This window comes from Chenopodium quinoa, unplaced genomic scaffold, assembly GCF_001683475.1.
Source record: "Chenopodium quinoa cultivar QQ74 unplaced genomic scaffold, ASM168347v1, whole genome shotgun sequence".
In the NCBI taxonomy this organism is placed as follows: Eukaryota; Viridiplantae; Streptophyta; class Magnoliopsida; order Caryophyllales; family Amaranthaceae; genus Chenopodium; species Chenopodium quinoa.
The window spans coordinates 4,391,984-4,398,471 of record NW_018743691.1 but is presented as its reverse complement, the minus strand read 5'-3'; the positions used below and the strand labels follow the sequence as shown (position 1 = coordinate 4,398,471).

Here is a 6,488-nt window from a genome sequence, read left to right as displayed (position 1 = left end):
CATTTCTTGGGTAAAGTCTCCCAGTAGAGGTCTTCCATAAACTATTAAGGCATGCGTACCAATCCAATAGAGTTTCCTACTTACATGAGGAGCTTATGTCTATCATTTGCGTATAATGAATTACAACTTCTGTTCACTTGCAGTCTCATGGCTTCCTGTATATGTTTGTCATTAATATGTTAGACTTATCATTTTATTTTTTTCAAGATTTTTTGTCTTCAAACATTGAACGTATCTTGAGATATGATCATTGACTGTTGTTTCTTTGCATGGGTGTCTGCAGATGCTATTTCTTTTGTGACGTTTCTTCAAAAAGGGACCCTGAAACATACTTAAATTGTATTTATGCTTTGTATGATCATTATAGCAAGAACCTACAAATTTCGAGTAAGTATGGAAGTTCTGGTGTGCAGCTGAGCTGCCTCTTGTTATCAACACTCCTGCCTGGGTGAAAGGTAGGCTGTAATAGTATCTCCATCTTATATCAAACATATTCTTCTTTTCTTTCTTCCTTTGGGCATATATTTGACATGTTACTTTCATTTATCGTACTAAAGGTCTTGGTTTTGATATACTGGTCAATATGTTGAAAATATTGCTGCAACACACACGTGGTTATAATAAATACTCATTTGAGAGTTAAAATCTACCTGGTGGCCGGCCTGGTGCATTCTGGTTGGATGAATTTGATGAATGTTCTGTGAACCTGTTGGATATCACTTCTGTTCTCAAGGATTCTTACAACTGATCGATTGTAAGTTTCTGATTCCTGAAGTATATATTTATAATTTATGTGAAGGGATAGAATGCTAGTGATATATAGCTTCAATCATATATGCACAGCAATGCCATCATGGAACTTCTATTACTTTTCTAACTTTAAGAGAATTCAATTTTTGTGTTAATTGAACTTCCTCCCAGGGTGTTGGTGAAAAATGAAGAACGTCTTATCAGAGAGCTGCGATTGGTGGCTTAATTTAGGCAGTGCTTTCCAAGTGACAAGAGCATCACCACAATCGAAGAACTTGCTCTTGCATTAGCCTCCCTTACTCCTTACAAACTCCCTATAACAAGTATCAAAATTTGGTATCTTCATTTTGAGGTCTGCTGAGTAAACTAGGTAACCTTTCTGTGATGGTTTTATGCTTTTGAAGTATTACTACTCTCTAACACATAATTTCATAATTGATATCGTTCAATACCTGGATCAATATGTACCAATGTACAATTGCCAGTTTCAATGATCAGGGCCATATTTATGTAATGTTCATGCTACGCACCAAATTCTGAAGTCTTCTACAGTTTAAATGCGAGCTGTTAGCTTTTCAGATTCCCAATCTTTGCCTCTCTGTCGTGGCCTTGGTATGTTGTATATATCTATATTACTATTATTAAGATACAATCACTACTGGATACAAAATTTTGACAGTAATGCTGGTTTATATTCTGTTTTATATGCCAATTAGATTATGCTTCAGGTTTTGAAAGAGATATTTAGTCATAATTTGTTATTTGAAAGCACACTATGCATTGGCATAGGACATAGTGATTGTATGATATGGGAAATATATGTTTATATATGATAGCAAGTCCTATAAGGAGGCAATACCTGTGCACTAAACCATTGACAGATTAGTTCATTCATAGGGGTGAAGTCACTTGAAAATCCCTTTAAGTCCATTACTTATGACTCTTTGACTGCTTTGTTTTCCCAACTTAGAGCATCTTGTTGTTTCTCTATGGCCACTAACTTTACCAACATTGTATTATACAATGGAGCAAAGCGATTGGTTGCCACCGGATTCTGTTCCATATTGTTTAGCAAGTAAGCTCAAGACTATACAGTTAAGTGGAGTACAGAGGACTGGCGCTTCCCTGAGGGTACTAGCGTATATTCTGAGTCACGCAGATGTTTTGGATAAGCTTTGCATAGATTTTGAATGGCTTAATCTCATAAATGAACATAACGAAGCACATGTAATGTGGATGGAATGTCAGCTCTGTAGGTCGCTGTTCAAACTTCCAAGGAGGTCCTCAACTTGTGAGGTTGTGGTTTCTGGTAATTATGTCACAGCATCAGGTAATGCCTTACAAGACGGATACCTTACCTGTCGAATGTATGTGGGCGATTAGACCTAATATGTGCAACTTGTTTTCCAAATGCAAGCATTCAAGCTTATGAGTTGCAGGTATTTTATTACTAAGTTCCTATTAATTGTTGTTTTATGCATTGCATATAGTTTGGTTTAGGCTTAACAATGTTTCTAGAAATGATGGATATGTAATTTTGTACGTATTGTAGCCGTGCAATGTACTGGTCTTTGCCTCTTATTGGTATTAAGTTCATATGTTAAATTCAAGTTATTTTACTTCTCTTTGTGGTTATGGCAATCTTTCATTTATTGATGCTGTCTGTAGTATGAACTCTGAGGGTTATCTTAAGAAAAAAATCCAAAAGCTCACTATAAATTAATTGGTAGAGATTATTAACAATGCCTAGCATTTTTCCTCGTGTCTTTTGGTTATGAATATCATATATAGATATACATATTTTCTGACAATAAAGCTAACCAAGTTTATGTTCCTGTTCAATCTTAACGTTGCTCTTTGTTATATGTTTTGGTCTGAAGTCTGAGGTTTTTTAAAATAATTTGGAAAGAAAAAGGAGCATGTTGAGTGCAAAATCTTTTTGAGAAATCACATGATGATTTTGTGTTTTTTGACCTTGAATTTTCTTTATATCTTCAGCTATGGGAAATTTTGAAATTTTTGACTTCTTATGATTCTATGAAAGACTTAAACTGAAGTAGGAAAAAGGGAGCAGGGAAAGAGTGAGTTGACCGATAAAACAAAGCAAATTGTAAACTTTCAATGGCATAAATTAGAATGGTAGTTAGCAGTACCTCAAGCAGGCTCATTTGTTATTGTGTGTGTGTGTGTGTGTGTGTGTAATGTATGTTTAGACTTCTTTTTACCATGGTCGGCCCGTGGGGGGAGGGAGAGGGGCTCCTTGTAGCGTAATTTTGATGACTACACGGAAGCATATCCAACTTATGATGGGATGGAACTCATGAAAGTATAAAATGTCAGTCCTATTTCTCATTGCTACAGCTTAACTGTTCTTTGTGATTAGCTTAACTCAGGTTTGGCAATTACCTTGACTACTGGCAACTAAAAGCTTCCCTTTTTCCCCCTTTTTTGGGAAGCATATCTACATTCAATACAAATTCTATTGAGCATAAGAATTAGGAGTAGGAATGATGTTGAATGTGGATCTTGATTGTTCAATATGAGATATTTTAGTTCAATAAATTCTTACTCGTTCTCTATATTATTAGAAGAGAAGTAGAAATAATGAACTTTGAATATTTAGTGAATATGGTCCTTTTAGGGGTTAAAATTTTATTATGATAATTTAAGTAATTGCTTGATTTTCAACTGTTTGTATATTTGTGTACTCCTTATTGAATTAGAAAGTGTGTGTAATTTTTTGTATGTTTGTAGATAATTGCTGCTTTGGAATATTGATGTTGAGGGGTTTTTGTTTGTGTGATTGAAAATGGGTAAATAATTAATCAATCAAGGTTAATCACTAGCTATCATTGTATTATTATTGGTCTGATTCTCTTTTGAAATGTTGACCTATGAACCATTTTTTGCACATTTAGTTAGCACATCCATTTCAAAAAATATACAAAGTATACAATTAGTAAACCAAGCACCTCTTGATATCAATCCCATTGTTCCATTAACGTACGTATTTAACGATGGACAAACAAGTCTTGAGGTAAGTGGTTAGATGGTTACTAATTTAAGCAACTCAAGGTCTCTGTTTTCGAATCTAGAACTGCTTATTAAAGTGAAGAAGTATTAAAATAAATAGTATGGTGTAGTATTCATTTTAATATTTCGTCTTTTTTTTTCTTGTCTTATTTTCCCTGTAACTGAAAAATGTTGGGGGAATAGAAGAACTCCTTGTAGCATCAAAGAACTTAGGAAACCATGTTGACCCATGTCCAACTGATGATGGGAGGGAGGCCTTTTATCTTTTTCTTTCTTACTACTATAAGTAGGTGGGATAGCCTTTCAGTACAAATTAGAACAGCTAGGAATGAAAAAGAGGTAGGTTCCTTTATATTACATTGTATTACTCTAGAGTTTTTGGAAGAATGTGGAAGCTTTCAAGTATAAGATTATCTTTGTTGGTGGGGAATTTGGAGAGTTCAATCATGTAGAATTATCAATTTTATGTTATAATGTCTTTTAATACAAACTAAAATGACTGAATCTTATGCTAAAGATGTTTTTCCTCCATCAGTCCATCCTTTTGTGTTTGCCCCGTTCCCAGTTTTCTGTAAAGTTGTATTGGGCAGGTAGATATTTTATTCCTTCACCATGTGAGGTAAGAAATGTATTAGAGAGGAATGTTAGGGTCCTTGTTAATAATAATGAAGTGGGGCAATCTTTTGGTGACAAACTGGAAAAGAAAATAGGGTAATCTTTGAGGGACACAGAGAGTATAGCTTAGACTCAAGGAAGGCTTATTGAGTTTAGTAGAGTTGTTCAATCATAAACGATGGTAAAGCATTACTTGCATAAAGAATGGCTATTGTCAATCTTTTTTATTTTTGTTTGATAAACACTTGTACATTTGAATTTTAGTTACCTAATGCACTTTACTTCTAGAGTATTATTGGAGAAATATGCATGATGTTATTTGGAATTCGAAGGAATATCATACATGTTTTACCTACTGTTATTTTAATATCAACACCTACTGTTATGTTGCAGTTGGTGGTGAACTGGTGAAGTAACAGACTGATTTGAGCCCGTTGGTTGTGAAGCTCCTGTCTGACTCGATAATTAGAATATCCTGGTTTTGAATTTTCCAATTTCCTGAAAAGTTCAATTATTCGTTGATTAAATACTTCTTAAGAATAAGCATCTTATATCTTGACTACAATAGACCTCCCTTAGAATCAGGAAGGTGGATGTTTAAGCTTGAGAAGAACCTATGCAGGTGCTACCATTCCTACCAGCATCAGTTTAGTCTTTGCTAAAGCTTTCAACTTTGGATCTAGAACATGCTTGCATCAGTATGGTACAGTGCCTATTTTCATCTAGAAGTTGAAAGATTTTGAAACTTGTACCTTTGTGAAAATTAGCTTTCTTGGGTGTCTATATATTTGATCAAAATTCAAAAGTTGTCTGGTGGGTTCGTGGATGATCAAACTTCCTTAAAAATTGGATTAGAGAAATTCAGCGTTGATGTACAAATGGGGAATAGGAAATTGGGTAGTGAAATTGCAATTGATAGGTTTTTGAGAAGCTGATTTTCTTCCTTAAATTTTTATGTAAAACTCGGTTTTCTGATCTGATTTTTTCGCTTTTAATTGGTTATTACTTCCCTTTTAATTGGTTATTACTTCCCTAGCATAATCATTTATGAACATTAAAATATTATTGAACATAAAAGTATACAACTACCATCATCAAATAAACCAAACAAAGCTATGTTCTTCAATTGGGATAAGAGTAAGATTGAAATATTATTTTGGAGTTTAGAGCTTAGTGGACTTTGCCCAAAATTATCAAAAATAAAAAATAAATTAAAAGTAAATAGATAAATGAATAAATAAAAAGAACAACAAATATTTCTAGCAATTTGAGGTTTGTTAAAAAAAATAATACTCCGTAATAATAATAGTAATAGTAATAGTAATAGTAATAGTAATAGTAATAGTAATAGTAAAGCTTGGATTATCAAATGAGCTACTATTAGCAGATCAAATTTGTGGATTTAATTTGAGGTATACCGCTTAAAGCGTTAAACCTTAAGATAAAAGGGAAATGATAGCCTGATAGGAGCTAGCATAAAGGCCTTAAACTCCGAGAAGCTATTAACAGATCAGATTGACTGGAATCCTTGCTCACTGTTCAAAATGTGCCTACAAAGAGCAAGGTTAACTAAAATTGAACATGATCAGATGTGGAATACAAGCTTAATAGTTTCACCTAAATTTTGGTATCACTTCGAATACTCCGTGATAGGAATATAGTGTTTACCACTTCCCCTGGTGTAAATGGATGACACGTTTTGTCCTTATTCATAAACTATTAAACTTTTGTTTAGATTTTTATAAAGTTATAATAGTCTAATGATATATAGGTGAATAAGTTTTTGCATTAACAAACGTGATAAAAAAAATGTGACATTTATCATTTATTTTTGGAAATTTTGTCAGAAATCACCCGTATAAAACTGTTTTTTTGTCAAAAACCACCCGAAAAAAATTTTGTTGCCAAGGACCACCTATTATAAAAAAGTAGTTGTCAAACACCACTATGGGCTGAATTCCGGCATTGACTGACCAACTCCGGCGTTGACCCTAGTCACGTGGCTTGCACGTGACTTTTAATAAACCCCCCCTTCCCAAATTTGTTTTTTTTTTCCTTTTGAAAATTTCAGACTTCCCTCTATAATCTCT

The 6,488-nt window shown here is 33.7% G+C and overlaps 1 long non-coding RNA gene across 1 annotated transcript; it reads left to right on the top strand.

Annotated features, from left to right (window-relative positions):
• Positions 1-486: 486 nt before the first annotated feature.
• Positions 487-5,638, top strand: LOC110683828. The gene is made up of 3 exons (XR_002503687.1): positions 487-754; positions 922-2,189; positions 4,792-5,638. It is a non-coding gene; the product is annotated as an uncharacterized LOC110683828 (long non-coding RNA).
• The last annotated feature ends 850 nt before the right edge of the window (positions 5,639-6,488 follow it).